Raw genomic sequence first — 20438 nt, 5'->3', positions numbered from 1 at the left:
TCACACACACACACACACACGCACGCACACAAATAGTTGAATGCAAAACAGGGCAGCTGGGCAATGAATGGCTAATTGAATTCGCAAAAAGCTCAATCAGTATGCAAAGTAGATGTCGATGCCGATGAATGCAAATATCGCACCGCGTGGGACACACCAAACCCCCGGTCGCCCGGTATGTTAAAACATGCTGAACCTGGCGGTCTGATTGGCAGTGGGCCTGATTAATTACTGTCTTCAGTACCAGGTGCTATCGAACGGGACTGTAATTTGTGGCCCGGGAACTAGAAATTTATAAACAGACGCCATTGCGCCAGGAAGCTGTAGCATGCTTTGAGCTTCTGGCATGGCTGATTGATTTGGGGCACCAAGTAGTAGTTATCGCGAAACGAGTTTTATTCTGATCGTGTTCGTGATGCCTTGATAATATATGATAATCGGTATCCAAGATTCGATCAACATGGTGGCAAGGTGCAGAGTGACATCAAAGCTGACCTCTGGTCATTTTTTTTTCTTCTGTGTTTATGTCATTGCCGTTTGATGACTTCAACATGCTCGAAAGTCGATCCCTGGTACAATCGCATTATCAACTGCAGTTGGTTGACACTTTTTTTTCCCCCCAATAACCTTCCATCGGTTGGTTGACGGTCGCCATGATCGCCGGGCCCCGAAGGGAGAAACACGAAGAGCAAATAAATGATTCTAATTAATTTTCTGTCGATATTGTGTCTCCGGTCCGGGTCCCTGGGTCCGGCTTGTTTACTCGCAGTCATCATGAAAAGGCTATTTGCTCGCGGCAAAATAGTGACCCAGAGCCGCAATGACGGAGAGAGAGACGGAGAGACACACACAGAGAGCGAAAGCAAGAGAACGGGAAAAAAGGAAAATATCCAAAAAGCAATGGAGATCATCGTCCTGTAGCTGCTGCTGCTGCCGGTGGTGGTACTGTACGTCGTCCTCTACCAAATGGTCGGCAGATGGAGACGCCTGGTAGCTGGTGAATCGCACCACGACAGACGCAACGACGACGGCCGGAAACGCACCAGCATTTCTTTTTCCAATTACCTGCTCCGAACAATTAGTCGTTGTATTTGTGTGTCTGTTTGTGTGTGTATGTGTCTGTGTCTGCGTCTGTGGGGGATAGCTTTTTCCTCATCATTCGTGAGGCTAGAGTTGGGTTTAGAAACAAAGAAACACCCCCCGGTCCCTCTACACACCACCTTTTTCCGGTTTTTTCCCTGTTTCATTCGCTTGAGGTGGCCAGGTGGCGTCAATGGACGTCGTCGGCTATGGATGTTATTATTTGCTAGCACATTGGCACACGTTGGTGGTGCACCACCTCGGAGTGAAGGCCGCACCGCGGCCGAGGTGCTAATTGCACCTAATCGAACACACTACTTGATGAATGGCAATGTTTCACTCCGAAGGATCGCTCACTGTTGTTTGTTGTTGTTGTTTTTTTTGCTCGCGCGAACGCCCGCAGATTAACAGCTCAAGCTGCCAACCGATGCAGCAATTACTCAAACAATGGCTGCTCTGGTGGGTGTGAACACCTCCCATTCTCGAGAAATATTGAAACGAGAGAATGAAATGCGTCATCGGAGCAGTTGCTGTAAACGGCGTTGCTAGCTCCGTAAAATCGACTAAACCATTTGATCGACTTTATCAGAAAAATAATCGAGTTTCTGTTTCTGCTACGACGTCTAGGAATCGTTTAGATGATGACGAAGACATTTTAGCCGTTGTACGTGGGCTGATACCGTCTCTCGCACACCTATTCATACAACACACCGAACACCGAATGATGTGCAACATGGCATGGCGGTCTGACAAGTGGTGTGATGGGTGTACACGTCTCCTCGCAGGGGGGCATCACAGTCCATTCGGACCACAAGTCGGCTGACTGCGTCTGGCGGACCGCAGCGGCACAGAGCAGAAAGAAGTCGCGCTAAGACCGACTAAGCTTAAGGCTCCGGCAATTGTGAACGTGCCAAGTGGCAGAGCGACCGACGAGAGTGAACGAATGAGCAATCAGTTCAGCCCCCTCTGCTACCAGTTGCTAATCCTTTTGCTGCCATTCTTCCATTCCGGGCGAGCGAACGAACGAACGAACGAACGATTGGCGGTATCCGCAATCCTGCTGGAGTCTGGAGTGTAAAGCGTGAACAAAAGCCGGCTTACCATCGCCGGATCGCGGGGATCCGCTTTTCACGCTCCTTTTTCCCCGTGGGGTAAGGGAGACGTTAAACAAGTACGCGCGACACACCTGAACACGTGCCCTCACCAGAGAGAGAAAGAGAAAGAGAGAAAGTGTACAGAGCGCAGGGAGAGCGAAGGAGATGCTGAAATTAGCATTTTCTGCAACTGATCCACTTCGGTTGCGCTGCTGAAAAGCTTCCTCCGCACTGACACCAATGTGTGTGTGTGTGTGTGTCGAGGTGTGGGTGTGAGGATTGTGTTTGTGCGCCAGCCTTTTGTCACTCGCTCTCGGGTCTATTCCATTTTTCCAAAAGGGTTTTTTTTGCTACGTTGCTGACGTGGCACTGCGAAGAAATCGGGAGGAAGGAAGGAATAACTGAAGAATAGAAAGAGGGTCGCGGATCATCTTTGAAACAGTATATACAAGTGTGTGTGTGTGTGTGTGTGTGTGTGCGAGAGAGTGGTAGCTAGTGTGCTAAAAATAGAGCAGGGCGCGCGTCTCTACCCGAACGTCCTCACCAGCAAAGCGTTTGATGTCAAAGCTTCCGACTTCCGACATCGTTCTTCCGCTCCACTTCGCTCCTCTTCCGCACTCTTCCGGCGGTGGCAGCGGCACGAATGTCTTCACTTACACGTCCGACAGCAAAGAACAAAGCGCCTGTCGGCTAATCAAATGCAACCTTCAGCGTCGGCAGCGACACCGGGAAACCGGATTAGCGAACAGGACCGGAATGTATTCCGGGTGCCATCAGCTTTATCAACCCCCCCTGCCGGTAGGGACGGGTAGATGGGAGGTTTTCTTTTTCCTGTTCCGCACCGCTGTTCAGCTCCGGAGGTTTCGCCATCTTTCTCGCTTCCCTTCGAGCGGTGCTCGCTCTTTGCGCCACGACGAACTGATTGTCAAAAAGGTGAACCTGACACGAGGAAAGCAGTACCACCGGTCCCTTTTTTGGGGTGGAAATTTGATGAATGAATTCTAAAAATAGCCACATCCCAGGTCGGGTTCCCAAATCCTGCGCCATCCAACTACTGCGCCATCTCGGTCCGTATGAGGTGATGAGCTGATGGAGGGATGATGACGACGACGACGTCATCTGACGACGCTTTTTCCAACCAATTTGTCCTCTCGGTCCTCCCTTCCTCTCTCTTTCTCTCTCTCTCGGTGAGAGTAAGGACAGCGATACATCACGTGTAAAGCTCGCCAATTTCAACAGGCTAAATCGAGGTTCTGACTTGAGGCAAGAGAGACGGCGTGGTGTGTGCGGCATGTAGTGGCAGTGTTGTTGGTGGTGGTTATGGTACGTGTGAGTCCGTTTAATGGCATTTTGGATGGCGCTTTTGGAGAACAATGACGATAATGAGATTAGTGGGAAGGGGAAATTAAATCTCTCTGATCCCCACCCGGGCACCGGTGTTCGTGCCACGGAGATGGAAGCGCGCCTGTGAGCACCTTGGATTGTGGAATCTCGCCTGGACTTAGCGCGCAGCGCTACGTTAGTCAGCAATATCAGATCTGATAACACGCGCTCGAAATTGAGAGCTTTAGATGGCATTAGATGGCAGGTGGATGATGATGGCGTTCGGGCGGGCGGGCGGGCGGGCGGACAGGAGGCCATTCCATTGCCTGTACGGCCGTAGGCGTCTTTGGCGTGTGGTGTGTCGAAGGTCATGCGTCGACTCCGTTTTTGAATCGAACGAATCTTACATTTCGCCATGACTTTTCACCATCAGTTTTGTGAACGTTGAAGTCGTTCTTCGAAAAAACAAAAAAAAACTTCCAATACTAACTGCAACACATCGTCGCGCAGTGGTGCTGTCCGGGTATGATTGAAGTAATGGGCCCAGTAATGGGTATGTCTCTAAGGGTCTATAATGGGGCTTTCAAAGTGATTGTTTGCTGGAAACATGACTCAAAACTTGTGACCTCACAAAATGGCACAATATAGCACGTCGTCCACGTTTGACGCGTTTGCGGTTCCGAAAAAGGACGCACCGCGGGGAGCATGACTCCGGAGCTGTAAACCAAACCCGACCACCAAACCTGTCCATAGAACCCGGGCGATTCAGACTACAATTACTGTTGCTGGTGCTAGTGCTGCTGCTTCTAGTGCTGCTTTTCCCCTACTGTTGTGTATAATTTAGTTTCTCAACTGTCAAGATCGAGTGGGGCGGAGGGGGTGGCAAGGGATAGAAGGATGAGTCGGATGAAAAAAGTTTCCCAGACTCCATTTTGAGCGACTTCGCTGGAAAGTTTTCCCCGGGAAGTTTGCTCGTGATCGTGGGTGGACGGACGGACGGACGGACGAAACGAACGAACGAACGAAGAAAACGATAAGACCAAGGGTAGCAGGATCCAGCTACTAGGGGTCGGAGCGGACATTTTCGATTCCGACGCCTCCTCAGGTCCGGACCCCCGTCTACCGTACCGTCTAGAGCAATAAGAACTGCGGCAACACGAGTGTGTGCCTGCTTGTGTGTGTGTGTTTGTGTGCGTGTGTGCGTGCGTGTGTGTTTGTGTACCATGTCACGTGGACGTGGACAAACATATTATCGGGGGGGCGATGAGTAGTGGTGGTGTGCGATGGAGCGGGGAATATGGAGAAAAGAAAATGAAAATATTGAAGCAATAACATGAAGCTCATAACCGCGTTCAGCACCGTCTGGGGGACTTGGGCGGCTGGGCAATAAAGAGCCAAGTCTAGCACCGGATCCGGCCATAGACTATGAAGGGCTATGAAGGGGTGGGATTGGCCTGATGTAGGGGTGCAGTTCTTTCAGTTGAGCTAGAGCTAGGTGGGCGTAAGGCGAGTTCGGTTAAACGAGGTACGCTTAAGGTAGACACATCCTATTTCGCTTCGTACCGAAGGGGAAGTGAATAGGCAGCCAGTGAATGGACAGGAGGTTCGGTCCGGCAGACCGACCGGGGGGGCACGGGGTGAGTATGGAAAGTTCCTTCGCTTTCCTTGGCTACCGAGTACACCCCCATCCCCCGACGCACGTATGCACTCGAGGGTCTCGACACTTGATCATGAATCATTTATTGCTGATTGAATGCTGAGGCAGCTGATTGCGAAAGGATGTCGCAGCAGCAGCAGCAGCAGCAGATAAGGGAGGGTAATGGTAAAGTGTATGGGATAGCTTTAGCTTCACCGAAGGGGCATGTCTGGAGGAGGAAGGTTCGTGCGGAAGGAAGTCGCGCGCAATAGACATCCACAACACTGGCTCATAATTGGAGTCTCATTCGCACCACGAACTCAGTCGGTTCGTTCGTTGCGTGACGTTTTCCTGACAGTCGGTTGTGAAGGAAGGAAGCTATTGCACACACACACACACACACGCGCGCGCGCTACGACTGTCGGGTTAATCTGTCGATGAACGCTCGAATGCTAAAGTGTCACGTCTATCCGTCCACCTAGCGCCGTAAGTGATGGACAGAAAGTAGGATCCGAATCTCGCATTTCCAACAACCAAATGATTTTCCAACTTTACCGAGATTGTGTATGTGTGTGTGTGTGTGCTTCTGTGTGTGGGTTGATTCGAGGAAGAACCAGTGTTTGCCTGATGCCTCACTTCGTCACCATGACACTGCCCAGCGTTTTCGTGGCTCCAGATAAACATTTCAAGCCTTTTCAACGCCTCTGCACCCGAAGCCTGATCGCGAGCTGGCGCGAGCCACCGCAAACCGAGGGCCATGTTTGTTTGGTTATTTTTATCTAATTTTTTTTTGCTCATGACCTTCGGCACCCCTCGGCCAGGTCGATCGGGCTTCGAGCTGGAGAGCGCGTTAGGGTTGTGTTGTGTGAGGCCTCTTGGCTCGCTGGCTCGGAGCTGGTCGTTCCTGCTGCTGCCGCCAAGAAGCGCCAAGAAGAGTCTGTTCGCGGTAGTTTGAAAGTTTATCACATAACACGGGGCAGGCAGGTGCGCGATGTGTGTTTGGCAACAACACTACGATGCTGGTTTGCTCCTTGAGTGAGCGAGTGAGTACGGTGTACTTGTGAACTCAAGTGGTTCCCTCGTGAAGGGTACTGCGATACCCGGGTTATGTAGGCTCCTAACCCGAGCAACGCCGTACGTCGTAAAACAATGCCTATACCTTCGCCAAGCTGCAAATCTACGAGCACTTTTAAACGAAGTAGAATGTCCTCATGACATTTCCAAAGGTAGAGCGTTCAGAGCGCAAACCCCTAAACCCGTGCGGAACTTATCTTAAGTGTATCTCCAAGCTAGAGGAGGGTAGATAGAGTACAGACAAACACTCACACGTACAGTAAGCTATAACGTTGAATTCATCTAGTACAATACAAACCCACAGCTAGCTCTAGTCTACCTTGCTTAGGTAAATATGAAGTGATGTGTATTGACTTACTACTACTTTTACTCACTAAATGTCCAACAATCCACCGACAACACTGTTTCCTTGCCTATCAAATCGGACGCCCCTAGGTCGTCGCGCCCTACCGTCAGCAAATACTATCGCAATAATCGCACCGAAAAAGCATACCCAACCCCGTGATTGGGCATCCTGCCGTGTCCGGTAATATTCGTACAAAATTCCATTCCCAAACTCCCTCGAGCAGCGGGCTGGTGCTGCTCGATCTGGTCAAAATTCTAGCAAAAGCCTAGCAAAGAAGAAACACGGATACAGCAGCATTGCTGCCGGATGCCAAGTTCTATGCCAAGCTGGCTCTCCAACACTCCGTCTACACAGTTGGTTCCTGATTCCTGTTGCCCAAAAGTTCCGTTTCGCCGACCAAGGTTCCGAGGACGGCGTGCCATGCTGTTACGATGCTGAACACAAACTGTACCGCTTCCCTTTCGACTTCTACGCAAATTCCCCTCAGCGCGACAAACGCAGACGCAATTGACTTACACACTCACACACACACACACAGCGGCTGGCTGTTGGGTTGGTTTTGTGTGGGTTTTTGGTTTGGGATCGCTACTTCAAATGACCGGCTTCTACTACATCATCGACTCCAACTCCATCGATTGTTGGTGTTCTTATGTTCTGTTCTGCCAGCAGAGCAACCGCTGGATTTACATACAGTGTTACACGCACATTGAGAAACTAACACTTTTTTTTTGGGTTTTTTTGTTTCAAATTTGTTTTTGGTTTTACTATGAAGCATCCTTATTCTAACGGAGTGTTATTAACACATATTTTGCTGAACGTAGGGTTCGCTAGCTGGAGTGGGATTAAGACACTGCTCGTAGATTCCGGAAAGCTTGGCGAGTAAGGTCCTTATATCTTTTTAAGGGTCTGTCTAGATCATTCAGCAAAAAAAAACAATGAGAACAACAAAAAACATGGGTCTGCTGATCTGTTCTGTAATGGTGTACTTGGCATTTGTAAATCACATTTGGTTGTTGGATGATGCGCACACGATTTTGTGGCCTTTGTTTTGATGAATTTACTCTAATCTTCCGATGAGGAGAACGAGTTCTCAGTCCCCAGTCCTCAGTCAAGGGATCCCGGTCCCTCCTCAAAGCTCGGCTCTAGCTCAACGACTACAAATTAGGCGCCAGGACGAGGAAGGTGGAAAGGTTTTTCTGGATGGTTGTGGTTTCAGTGAAAGATATCGTGTGTAAAAAGGAGGTTTCGGGGAAGAAGGGAACAACTCACACACACACACACTCACTTGTGCGCACAAAATATATGCAGGAGGGGCACCCCACATCCTGCTGATGATGAGTCGAGGAATGAGGATTAATGCCAGCAGCTAATAGGATTAAACTGTAGGGATTCCCGGGGTTACCGCACAATAGAGCACATAAGCGTTTAAATTAGCTGCCTTCACCGCAACCCCGGTGTTGCCGAAGCGTTCAAAAGGTAGTTTCGGTTGATATCAGCTTTCCCGGATTTTTCCCCCGACATTTCCAGATCACATTCATCACGTTCTGTTGTGAACGGGGAGCGAGCGAGAGAGAGAAAGAGAGAGAGAGTGGATTTTAATCGCAAAGCAGCGAAGACACAAAGAATGGACGTAGGAGGAAGTGGAAGTGCAATTGTTGTTGCGTGTTTGAAGTTTTTTAATTAACGGCAAAAAAGTTAGACTAAGTGCACTACGGCTACGGCAGGCAGCACACAGCACAGCCACTGAGGTGCACTTGAACTTCACCAAAGAACTCGAATTCATGGCGAGTATCGGCGCCTTTCAGCGTTATATTAATTAACTGCACTGGTAAGGCCGCTCGGTAGCTGGTAGCCGGGGTTGGACCTCGGCTAATCCTGCCCAACACCCGGTGTGATCCAAAACGGACATTGAACAACAGTGAACCACCATAGAAGAACCATTGGCCCTGGTTCCGCCGCTGCCGTTCCGCGCGTGGAAAGTTGTTAATTAATGGTTTTACCAGAACGAACCGATTTGGCTTCTTGTTCTTGCCAGGCCGGACGGATTTGTTTTGAATCATTTTTATAATTACTTACGTCCCCTCCAACGCAAATCCTCGAAGGTGGTGAGGAAGGCATCGGCGCTCGATTCTGGCGGGCTTCGGGCCCGGCAAAACCTACGCTGTTGTTGCCGTTAACGAATTGCCGGAAGTTTTCTCGTTATGATCTCGAGCGACCAAGCGAGCGAGCGAAGCTTTTTCCACCACGCAGGTGCCCTGTACCTGCCCGTTATGATCGCGTTGTGGTGGATCCGTTCCAATTAGAACAAACCACACCAGCAGCGGCCACGGCCACGGTGTCGCACGGGCGTAGGCCGTTGTGGCAAAGTTTCTTATTACAAAGTTCACCAAAGTCGTCCGGGCCGCTGGTCACCGTCTCATCTTCCCCGTAGTCCATTGCCATTGCCGGATGATAGTTTGCTTCAAAGAAGTTCCGCAACCGGGCGGGCGGACGGTTTGGTATTGGTTTGAAGAATGAGCGCGTTTGAAGAGCGACTAGCATCTGTCGCAACTCGGTGATAGATTCGAGAGAGGAAAAAAAAGCCAGGAATTGCCGCGAAAGCGTGTGTGCTTTCGGTGGAAATGTGTTGACTTTGCAAGGGCGAGGTACGTGTGTGTGTATGTGTGTGTTTGTGTGTGTGTAAATTGATTGAATATTTTGTTCGAAATTGTTCGGAGGGGGAACGGATCGAGACCGTCGTCGAGAGTTTCGTGTTTCTATTCCGAAAGAGGTTACGATGAGGTATCAGACCTGAGACACTCCGTTTTCTCGGTGGATCACTTACTCAAAATGCTCAACGCATCGTCATCATCTCTATCATCATCTCCATCATCATCACCATCACACGTCGCTCTTGTGTCTCTCGTAACGGGGGTTTTCAACCCGGGGAGCGATTGTGCCGAGGGTTAAAAAAGTAGAGGAGCAAAAAAAAGAAACAAACAAAAATGGCAAACAAGATCTAATTTGTCTCGGCTTACCTTACCGAGGAGGGCAGGGGCGCACTGAGCGCAGCGCAGAAGCAAGAAGCTGGTAGACTTGGACCCGAAAGCTAGATAATCTTTTTCCAAGTTAACGATTTTCTTATTTGATTACTAGCATGTCCCGCGTGCGTCGCTACGCGTAGAAGATTAGGTTTTACTGAAATGTTCTATTTCTTTGATTTTCTACTTTGTGTGTTATTATTGTTGTTAATATTTGCCGATGATTCAACCTTGGTTACATGATCGCCAACCATGGTTTTGAGCCTATTTTTGAATTTCGAGGATTGATCAGCTACTATTACTAAACTATCATTGGCAGTTGATTCTCGGTTGGCACGCTTCCCTTTTGCCTACGAAGGAATCGGAAGCATTGCTGCGCACCGACTAACGGAGACTGTTTGTTTCGTATGTAATCCCGTCGCCTTTAATTCCTCCTCGCTTTTGGGGACTATCGAGCTCAGATTTTTTGTCGTGGCCTTCGGAAAGGGGTACTCGCTTTTGGGATACGATTAGCGTCGCAAAGAATTTAACCAAAAAGAGGAGTTTTCTAATCAGATTCCCCTTTATTCGCAAATATCCTGCTCTTTTGCACCCCGGATAGGCCGGTGTCCCTCTTCGGAACATAAATCCCACAACGACTCAATTCTCCCATAACTGAGCTGAGCTCCTAATGCTACCGCCTGGAGTTAGGACCCCGCCCAATAGCCCTTATGGAAATGTTAATGAGGTGTTAGTAATATGTGTGTTTGATGAAATTTCGAAAATTCTATGCAAAACTATGCATATTGCCCCAGTATGCTTAAACCGGTTTCAGCTAAGCCTTCTAGGATAAAATTCTCATCAATTAAACTAATTAGCGCTGTGAACGCTCCCTGGCGTTCAGTATTGCAACTACTGTTTGATTAATTAGTGGATTTTCAAAAAATCATTAAAAAATAACTGTTTGAGCTAAGACTTTGAAAATTTGGGATTATTAGTTTTTTTGTATGAAAAATCTAAGAAAAATATCAAATAATAGTTTAACAGAAAGTTACGGAAAATAATTTTCCTATTTTTTGAATAACTTAAGTAATGGAGATGAAATATAGTTTACATCCGATTCTGATACCTACAGAAGATACACACAAAGTTTGGTTCGAATCGGTTCAGCCGTTTCGGAGGAGTTTGGACACAAAAAAATGTGACACGAGATTTTTATATATATAGATGTTTTTGGAGCCACAAGGAGCCACGCTTGCCTTCCACTCTCGTACCGTTTTTAGCAGCGAAGGTGCCAGACAATCAGCTGGCGGTCTGCTGGCGGGCTGGGAAGCACCATCCCCTACACACGCAATGCCCTCTCAATGGGGCCCAAGATAGGATGCCGAAGGCGCTCAACGGCGAGCTCCTCGCAGCTTTCCAGCTCGCAGCTCCAGATTCAATCCAAGCGATCCAAGTGTTTTTTTCGGTTTTGTCGCACCTGCCGGGCCCCGGGCAACACCATGGCGACCAACCTACATTCATAGTGTGTGTGCGCGTGTGTGTGTGTGTGCACGCGCACTGACACGGGGGAAAGGTTATTTACCCGCGGAAAATAGATCCCCAAAGATCCCCGTGGCAAAGGCCCGTGGTGGCGCCAACTGATCCGCAACATCAGCTCCGCAACGAGCATCGTAGTTCGTGCGGGGTGCGCGGCAGGTGGGAAGGGTGGAAGACGATCCTTTGTTCACACCTCCACCTGAGGTTCCTGGGGAGCCCCAATTCAATTCCAGGCAGTGCAGGGAGGTTGTGGTAATCCTATGAAGTGCCTTTTGTACCACGTTGACGGATTTCGTTTCACCTGCGTAACGCAACCCCATAATTGATGCTGCTGCTGCTGTTTGTTCATTCAAGAGACTATCGAGTCAGAGAAGTGAGCAGCAGCTGAACCGTTCCTTTTGCCCAGCCTCTCACCCCATCCCCCATCCCTTTCACTTACACCCACTTGTACGCGAGCTCACTTTAACTCGACTTCTGCTGTGCGGTCTGGAAGTAAAGAAAGAAATAAAAAGGCAAGCGTTAGATGGTGTGGCACAATTCAAGAGACAAGTGTCATAAACATTGGATGACTAGTTGATATAGTTAAGGAGATACCTATTTACGACATTTTGTAACGATGTCAGTTATTTGTTCTTTGTGTTTTATCACTTGAATCACGATAATTTTCAAAATATATTGCTTGTTGAAGCGACCAAAGTTTTGCAAGCGAATGATATTATTTTAAATTTTTTCTTTATTTCAGTACCAATCGAGATGGAGCAACGATATCGACATTGATGTTCGAATAGCAGGACTTTCGATTTGGATGACGACGGCGCTCGATCGCGAGCGGTGCCGGTATCTTCTGTGGCAGGCCAAGAGACACAGCCAGTCGTCGGTTGTAGCGCCAAATAAGTAAGTAGGTAAGTACGAATATTGTAGCATTTCGTTGCGTATCTGTTATTTTTATTGAAAAGTGTACAAGATGTACTGTGAGATGAATGACCATCCGTTAGAGCTTCCATTTTGTGATCTTGCTGAACTACTGTTGAACAACTTATGTCCGATATTAGATGTTAAGATGGCGTTTTATTTTTCGCCAAAACCCCCAATGCGTCGAACTCATGACGCATGTTGTTGTTCATGACTCAGAGAGGGCCCTAGGCACGGATCCCGAAGCATCCACGTACCACGCACGGATTTGCATTTCGCAGTTCCCAGCAGACATCAGCAATAGCAACAAAAGTTTGAAGAAAATTTTAAAACATTCATCCCACAACCTTCGAAAGGTCTACTGCTGCTGCTGCTGCTGTTGCTGCTGTTGCTGCTGCTGACGTCAATCCTTAGGAGCGATACCAGATACCAGCTCGCTCCAGCGCGCTGTAAGGTAGGCCCTAACGGTGTCACGAAGTCATCGAAGAGGCTGCTCAAGTGCTGTACTCTGTAGTGTAGTGCTGCTTGAAAACACGTGCAACACATCTTCATCCCTTCTGGCATCCACCCATCCACCCACGTGAGGTAGGCCAATTTTTGCGACGATTTTGTGAAATCAAAACCGCGAATCGGGTGCGAAGGAAGAGGTCTTAATTAATTGTACTCCGCTCACGTCCCAAGCGTCCCCTGAGAGTAAACCCGGTGTGGTTTAATGTTAAGGTAATTAAACAATCGAAAAAGTGGGTGTGTGAGGGAAGGTGGGGGGGGGGGGCGAAGGGACTGAAGCGGATGGAAGAGATTGCGCGTTTCTTCTTCTTCTTCTTCTTCTTCATCCGGCGGCTGTACGCACCACGCACCACCCCCGTTGCCTTCCTTCTAATGTTTTCTTTTTTCTTTTTTTTCGCAAAATTCAACCCTCAATTGGGGTGTGGTTTTGTTGGCGGTTGCGCCTGCCTTTGTGGGCTCTGAGGGCGTTAGCACATGCCCAAGGTGAGAGCTTGAGCTTGAGAGTGTTTCGTTCGAGAGCTTCTGTGATGCTGTGTAGGTGCGCCACAAGACACAAGAAAGTGGAGTGGAGGTGCAGATGTGTGTAGCGAGCGGAACGCCAACGTTAACGGGTTTGACTCAGGTGGAATACACCCCCTCCTTGTCCGATCAAACATCAGGGGATCACGGAAATTCCCTCCCTCGCATTTCCTTTGCACCCTCCTTTCCTCTAAAAGAGGTGGTGGATATCAAAATAAGCAGTTTGTTATTGTGCCTCCCGTAATTAGATGCCGCTTCTGAAAAGTCAAACAGCATGGATGGGCAATCGGAGGAGGCCTCGAGCGGAGCCGGCTTCCCGAAAGGCCGAAGACCGAATCGGAATCCGACCGAAGGCGATGTAATCTGTTGTGCCTATCTATTGCCATGCTATTGTCGTATGTGTTTGGGAAGGGGAGGGGGGGATTAATTATTTGTCTCTAATTTGCATTTTGCAATTCAATTCTCGCAATTTGCTCGCAAACATTATCGATGGTTGTCATAGCTCCGCATAATGAACATTCATTTTGGGGTGAGGTAGAAAAATAGAGAAAGACGGGGATGGAATTGAATAATAATGAGACTGATTCGTGTGTGTGTGTGTGTGCTTTTCGACGGATAGCAGCAACACCGTTTGATGTGATGTGTTGGAAGAGCATTGAACACAAGTTATGTTACTAATTGGCAGCCACGAGAGAGAGAGAAAGAGAGAGAGAAAGTGTGTGTGCGTGTGTGTGTGGCAAAAGGAAAATGGAAAAATGGTCAGCAGCTTTACATGCCACTAATTCGGCTCGCGGGGTGTGATATGAATACTAAACCAAGAGCGCCAATGGGCACTCTGAAAAGTCCTCCGGGAAGGGTCCGATGATGATGTCCGATCATCCCGGGGCTGGTGAGCGCCGGAACGGAACGGTGGTAGTGTTTGATGTTAATATGGTATGGAGGGGGTTGGAGAGTAACAGTAATTGTAAGTAGGATAGTAATAAGACAGGGGTGGATGGTGGGCACTAGTAGTGGACACAACAGCAGAGAGCATAAAGTACATTTTTCATGTTGAAATGTCATGACCCCCTTCCCCCCCCCCAACCTTCAGATGTCGCCTAATGTGTGTGTGTGTGTGTGCGGTAGGTCAACACTTTGATCGATTTACGTACACTCTCCACCACCCCTCGTACAAAAGCACTACCCCCCTCCAATCCGAAGGGAGGTAATGAGGTTCTTCAACCCCCACCCCCCTCCCCACAGAACCCCTATTCATGCTTGGTTTGTGCTTCTTTTATTAGAGATGCACTCAATAAATCATAGTATCTAATTGAAAATAGACGATTGCTTAGAGCAAGGGTTGGAGGGTGGTTTTTGGCGGGGGTGTGGACAATTGATCGGTTTTCCACGCAACGACTACCCAGTGCACCCCTTCAGGGAGGGGGGTCTGAACGGATGAACGGATGAATGGATGGATGGATGGCTGATGGGGAGTCCTAAAATTAGATCGCCAAAGTTCAAATAAGCCAGCCGGAACACGGGACTGTAATCCGGCTAATGATGCCCCCTTTCCTCTCTACCTCCAGCTAGCAATTGGGGTGGCGGGGGTTGGAAGGGAGCTCGGAACTGTTTGACCCGTTTCCCGAACGGGTGGAGGGCTCGACTCGATTGACTTTGCTTGCCGTTTGCTTGGTCCGGCAACGTCCGGCGGCTGTTACCACACGACAGGCCGCGCGGCCGCGATGAATAAACAGTCATTAGGGGTGCGTGTGAAGGTGATGACGAATTGCTGCTGCTGCTGCTGCCGCTGGCTGGCTGGCGGCCGGACGTACGTATATAAGGATTTAATTAAATCCACAACCGGCCAACCAACCCGCAACGGTGCAACCACCACTTACACAAACACCACTTGCGACACACACACACACACACACATACATACAACATTTTCGGTTGTAGGTAAGGATAAAATGTAGCAGCAGAAATTGTGAGGTGGGGGAAAACTATTTTTGGCACTAACGTGACATGGTAGAGAGAGAGAGAGAGGGGGGGGGGTCACTCCTGCACTCCGAGGGGAGCAGCGGATCTTTTTATGGAGCGATTCCGATCCGGTCGCGAGTATCGAGTACGGCCTCGCCGTCCATCGAAGGGAATACCGGAAGGAAGGAAGGAAGGATGGAAGGGGTGGTATGGAGGAGAAAGGTGGTGAAGGGCACAAATCTTAAACGACATGCTCCTACCAGCTGATAATGGCACGCCCGTTAAGAGCCGCTCGAGTAGTTCGAGGTTACTTTTACGATTTTGTGGATTTGGGTCTGGGGCCTCCCTCTCTATCTCTCTTGCACTCTCTAGCTCTCTTTATTCCCTTGCTCCCTCTATCTTTGCCACCGTTGGAACCGATTTCCGCTTAGCAGCTGCACATACGAGCCGCTTACCCAAAGTGTTGGTCAAACGTCATTATTCGTACTTTTGATCAACACTATGGGATTAGCAACGATTACCTTTGTAACATATGCCCTACCTTGAACACAATATTGCGAATGAACCTAATCATTCTTAAAACCCAAATTGGTTGTACATTCGATTTATTTATACGATTAGAATGTACATTTGCGGGATTGGTAGATTGTTTTCGCATTACTTTTGCAACCATTGAATCAGATAATAAACAAACACTTTCCACAATCGAAAACAGCGTTCTTAAAAACGCTTGAAAAGTTCAGAAATGCAAAACTAATTTTCTTGCAAGCGCAGTAAACTGTGGAGGAAATAATATCAGCAATGTTATCGTTGTCGTTGCTTTTATTAGGTGAGATTTACGAGACTTTCTCCAACAAATTGATCATTTTTCTTAACTCGTTACAGGTTTGAGTAGAAATTATGAAACTACTGGACCGATAACTGTTTGTTGTATGCGATTCAAATTGTTTTAGCATTGAGAAAAACACACGCTTACAGGCTATGCTACGGAAATATCGCAAAAAGTAGTGTGCGAAAAGATTGTATAATTAAAGCCTTGCTAATTATTGTCAGCCAATCAATTTCTAAATGGGTTCGTAGTAGTTGCCCAAAAATTTACAAAATCAAAACGCATTTCACAAACCACAAAATTACTTTTTATGAAAAAGGAACCATTCTCCTTTCTGCTTTCTTCAAGCGAATAACGATCAATCAAACAACGAGCCTGATATTTTTGGCCAACCGTTTGGCACCGGCACTCTGGTGTGCGCTGGCGCTGGATAGCTAGATAAACAATGCGCGCCCCACTAGCAACCTGATTCCGCGGACCTGCCGGCGAATGCCGCTGAAATGGCCGGCTGTTCGGGCTTTATTGGTGTCGCGACCAAGACGCGGCCATAAAATCGAACGGTTGTTTGATGACGATGATGATGCGCTCGTGTTGTGACCCGGATTCGGTGAGAATGTCGCTGATAGGTGGGCGTGGGCTGTTGTCAAACCAGCTGCCGGTCGCAGGTTGGGTTGGGTTTTCCCAACAGAAACAGACGGTTTTGGACGTTGGGAATCCGAGATGAAGTGCCGCCCGGAATGACCACCGTTAATGAACGCCGCTTACTTTACGGACACACACACTCACACAGATGCCAATCGTGAGCTGCTGGGCGCCTCCATTTCGTTCGAGATTGGCGAACGATGGAATAGTTAACAACAGCAAGGCCAGCCAGCCCGCAACCACATACGCAATTCTCTCGCGCGTTTGCCATCTCGATGCAATTAAAAACTGGAACAATTGCCATGGCTGGGTAGTCTGTCGCCGAACCCCCACCCCCCCTTCCCCCGTACCCACAGCAGGAGGAAATGGTGCAAAGGGAACAGATTATGTGCATTAAACCGACGGCATTCCAGTACGCACCCACCCCCGTTTCGGAGATAATCAAAAGGAGAGGGGAGGTGCCGATTTTACCGACGTAACGGTGTGTTGTTAATTAAATTTTATTGCCATCCGCCAACGCATCGCATCGGTTCGGCTGTTTGGTAAATAAATCCCAAATGAGCGCAACCGGCGCAATCAACTTTTATCCCACGTAATACACACACACACACACACACACACACACACTGGCAAATACGGTGTCCTCCACAGAGGATCCAATTCGTAGAATTACACGCTTCGGTTGATGGGTTTTTTTTTGGGGGGACGATAGTTTACATTCAAGGTCCTGTGTGGCGCATCCGAAATCCAATCCGGCGATGGCAAAAATGATGACAGATGTGTTCGCGCATCGCTTGGCAGTTGCTGAATAATACACCGAGAATCCCGGAATCGGAACCATAATGCTACCGTCTGGTCGGGTCACCCCTTCCGAGGCCGAATTTTGAATCCCTCCCCAAAAATTGGTATTTTTCTGTTTGTTTCCCTCACTTACACACACACACACACACACACACACACACACACAGGCAGACCGGGCAGACCGGGCAGACCAAATCAAGCAAATCATTACAAAAAAAAAAAAAAACCGAGCAACCCGGACCCCTAAACTGCTTAAGCAAGAAGCAGTTTGGGGATATGACCATTTGATTGGGTTTCGGGCATGAAAAGCACCAACTGCTGATGTGTGTGTGTGTGTGTGTGTGTGGCGAAGGATTACGAAAAAGATCCCATCCCTTCTTGCTTTTGTTTTTTGCTGGCAAATCCGGCAAATCGGGAAATTAGAAATCGCCTCGTGCTGCCCCCCGGGTACAAGGGTGCAAAAAAGCGAATCAAAAACCAACAGAAGAAACGTTCGACAAAAACCGGAGAAAAGCAGGGAAAAGAGAAAAGAAAGGTCATCGAGCATAGAAGAATCGAATGGGTTGAGGTGATCGAGAGGGAAGGGGTGGTTAGTAGAGAAAGGGTGACTGCGAAGGTGATGGTGGTGGTGGTGGTGGTGGTGGTGGTGAGTGGGCTTTTATTTGCTTAGGATACATGTGTACACCCGAGTTTGTCTCTCAGCTCATTGAATCAGGCTGAATAAATAAATCATTAGGATGCTGATTGATGTTGCGTGGGGGTTGGGGGTGGTGGGCGAGATGTGATGTGGGACAGGTGGAGCTGCTCACCGACCAGGCAACATCGAATTGTGGTTCCTCCGGATTTTGGGTACCTGGCCCCAAAAATACCTTTCACCAGAACAGTACCGAATCATTCACCGAAAAAGAAGGAGGAGTTTTTGGTATTGCCGGCGAATCGGAGTTTTTGTCTCGCTCTCTCTCTCTCTCCACTCGTTTGGAGACCAAACATTTAGCAAATTAGTCGTCCGAGGTCCGACTCGTAATCGAACGATTAAGGCCGTGCGCGATAAATCGGTGCACTGATCGACGATGGCAAAGCAATAGACAGAGGCAGAGTGGCGCATCATCGGCCTCATCGGCCGAGGTTTGATGGATTGATGGGCTTATGCCGAGCGAAATGATTGATCGGTTGCGTCTGTCTAGGTTTTCCCCCTTCGACCGGGGTGTCCGGTTTACTGCCCTATCGGACAGCCAGCTAGCCAGGGCTAGGGAAGGGGACCAGCAACAGGAACTCCGACGAACACTCGACCTCAATAGACTGGCAGCCGATTGATGGTCCGATGGGATCGGATTGATTTCTCTGCATAATTATAGTTGATTTGTGTTGTTGGGCTGTTGCTGAAATTGTTTTGCGATTTGTGAGGGTGTGAGTGTGAGAAGTAAGCAAGCAAAACAGGCTAAGCCCCTGCACCAAGTGTCGGGCCTGCGGCTAACCAGAAAGCACCTTCAGGAAGGCAGTTCACCAATCGCCGCCATTACAGTTGATTGCACCCTTGGTGGCTCGCAGTAGCAGCAAAAGGGTGCTTGTAGGGTGGTTGGAGAGTTGGACGAAAATTCAATCAACAATCGACCATTTTGCGGTTTGGACCGTTTCAGGAAAGGCTAAACGCAAGCCAGCGGAAGCGGAAGCAACAGGTACCGCAGGTTTATAGACGGGGCTTTAGAGTGTGACCTTTGACCCGATGATGTATTTGCCTCACGCGTTCGCCATTTATCATTGCGCGCTCTGCGAGATGTGAGCAGCTGGCCGCTGGCCGCTAGAGGGACCGGACCCTGCCGGACTCGGGATTGGAACAATGGCGGAACACAGAAAAAGACGGGGGGATGAGGATAATTGTTTTCATCCCTTTCCGTGAAGCGCCGACGCCGCCGCCGCCGCCGCCGCCGGGTGCAGGACGTACTGGTAATCCATTTTGCTCCCCTTCCATCCCTTACTGCGCTCCGGATCGGTCGAAATCTAACGGCTAGCATCTAAATCTATTACGCGAGCGGCACTCTTTTGGTCGTCGTTGTCGTCGCCGTCGAAATGGAATTTCAGGTGAAAGGAAACAGCTACTACTACTACTGCAACCGACTGACACTAATGGTGTCGTGGCAGTGCTTTCCTCCATTTCCACTCCCTTCGGCTATCGGTATTAATCATCTGACGAAAGTGCGCCCCGTCGGTGACGGCGTATCGGGGCGGTCTCGATCTAAAGCAAATATCGTTTAAAGCGATGGCGATGAGAATCTATTAATGTGTGTCTGTGTCTGTGTGTTTGGTGTGGTGTTGGGTTGGAAGTGAAGTTGGTGTGTATGTCTGTGGAAAACACTTCCAACCCACCATGTTCCACCATAAAGGCACAATGACTTTCCTGAAAAGGTAAAATGGTACCTCTAGGACCCCCTCCCCGCCCAGGGGAAGGTGGTGCGGTGGGTGAAAGCAGCCAGCCAGCCAGCCTCGCAGGCGTTGGACTTTGGACTTTGGCGCAACAGCTTGCGAATGGCAGGAACACGGGTTTCCGGAAGCATTTTCCGGCCTGCCAACACTATTGTATAGCACTTCCGGTGCGCTGCTCCACTACTCTGTGTGTGTGTGTGTGTGTGTGTGTGTGTGTGTGTTCGAGTTGGCTTCGTTTTCGATGCTCGATGGTTGGGCTCGAACGTACGAACGAACGAACGAGAAGCTTGCACGAAAATGAAAGCCGGTTCGTTGGGGAAAGGGGGAGGGGTTGCGTGGGGTTGCGTGGGGTGGCGTGGTTCCGAAAATAGTAGCACCCCGCTAGTAGCACCTCCTTTAGCACCCCCCCCCCCCCCCCCCCCCCTCGTCACTATCATCGCTAATCGTGCCGATGTTAGTTTTATGTTTGGAGCATCGCATTAAAATTTTAATAGCTTCAATTTCCCGCCAAACGATAGTAACACATACCAGGCGCAAGTTCTTTTTAGTTGTTGTTGCTATTGGAAGCTTGCCTAGCAGCAGCAGCAGCAGCAGGAGTAGCAGGAAAGGGAAAAGGAAAAGGAAAAGGAAAGGTCGTCGTCGTCGTCGTCGTGGTGGTCGTTTCCGGCGGTTTTGTGGTTGAATGTGCAGCGTGCATGCAAACCGCGTTGCTCGCCACTCGGAATAACCGTTTATGAAGGGGAGGCACGGGCGGAGG

The 20438-nt window shown here is 49.0% G+C and overlaps 1 protein-coding gene across 1 annotated transcript in view; it reads right to left on the bottom strand.

The window, feature by feature from the left end:
• Nucleotides 1-11423: 11423 nt before the first annotated feature.
• LOC125953472 (uncharacterized) overlaps nucleotides 11424-20438 on the bottom strand; it is a 67476-nt gene continuing 58461 nt past the window's right edge. Inside the window, exon 4 of the mRNA XM_049683083.1 lies at nucleotides 11424-11577. The gene's annotated coding sequence lies outside the window, so the exon portion shown is untranslated. The remainder of the gene's footprint in view (nucleotides 11578-20438) is intronic.

The sequence above is a fragment of the Anopheles darlingi genome, chromosome 3, assembly GCF_943734745.1.
Source record: "Anopheles darlingi chromosome 3, idAnoDarlMG_H_01, whole genome shotgun sequence".
Taxonomy (NCBI): Eukaryota; Metazoa; Arthropoda; class Insecta; order Diptera; family Culicidae; genus Anopheles; species Anopheles darlingi.
Note: the sequence above shows the minus strand (reverse complement) of the source record. Positions and strands in the feature narration are given on the sequence as shown.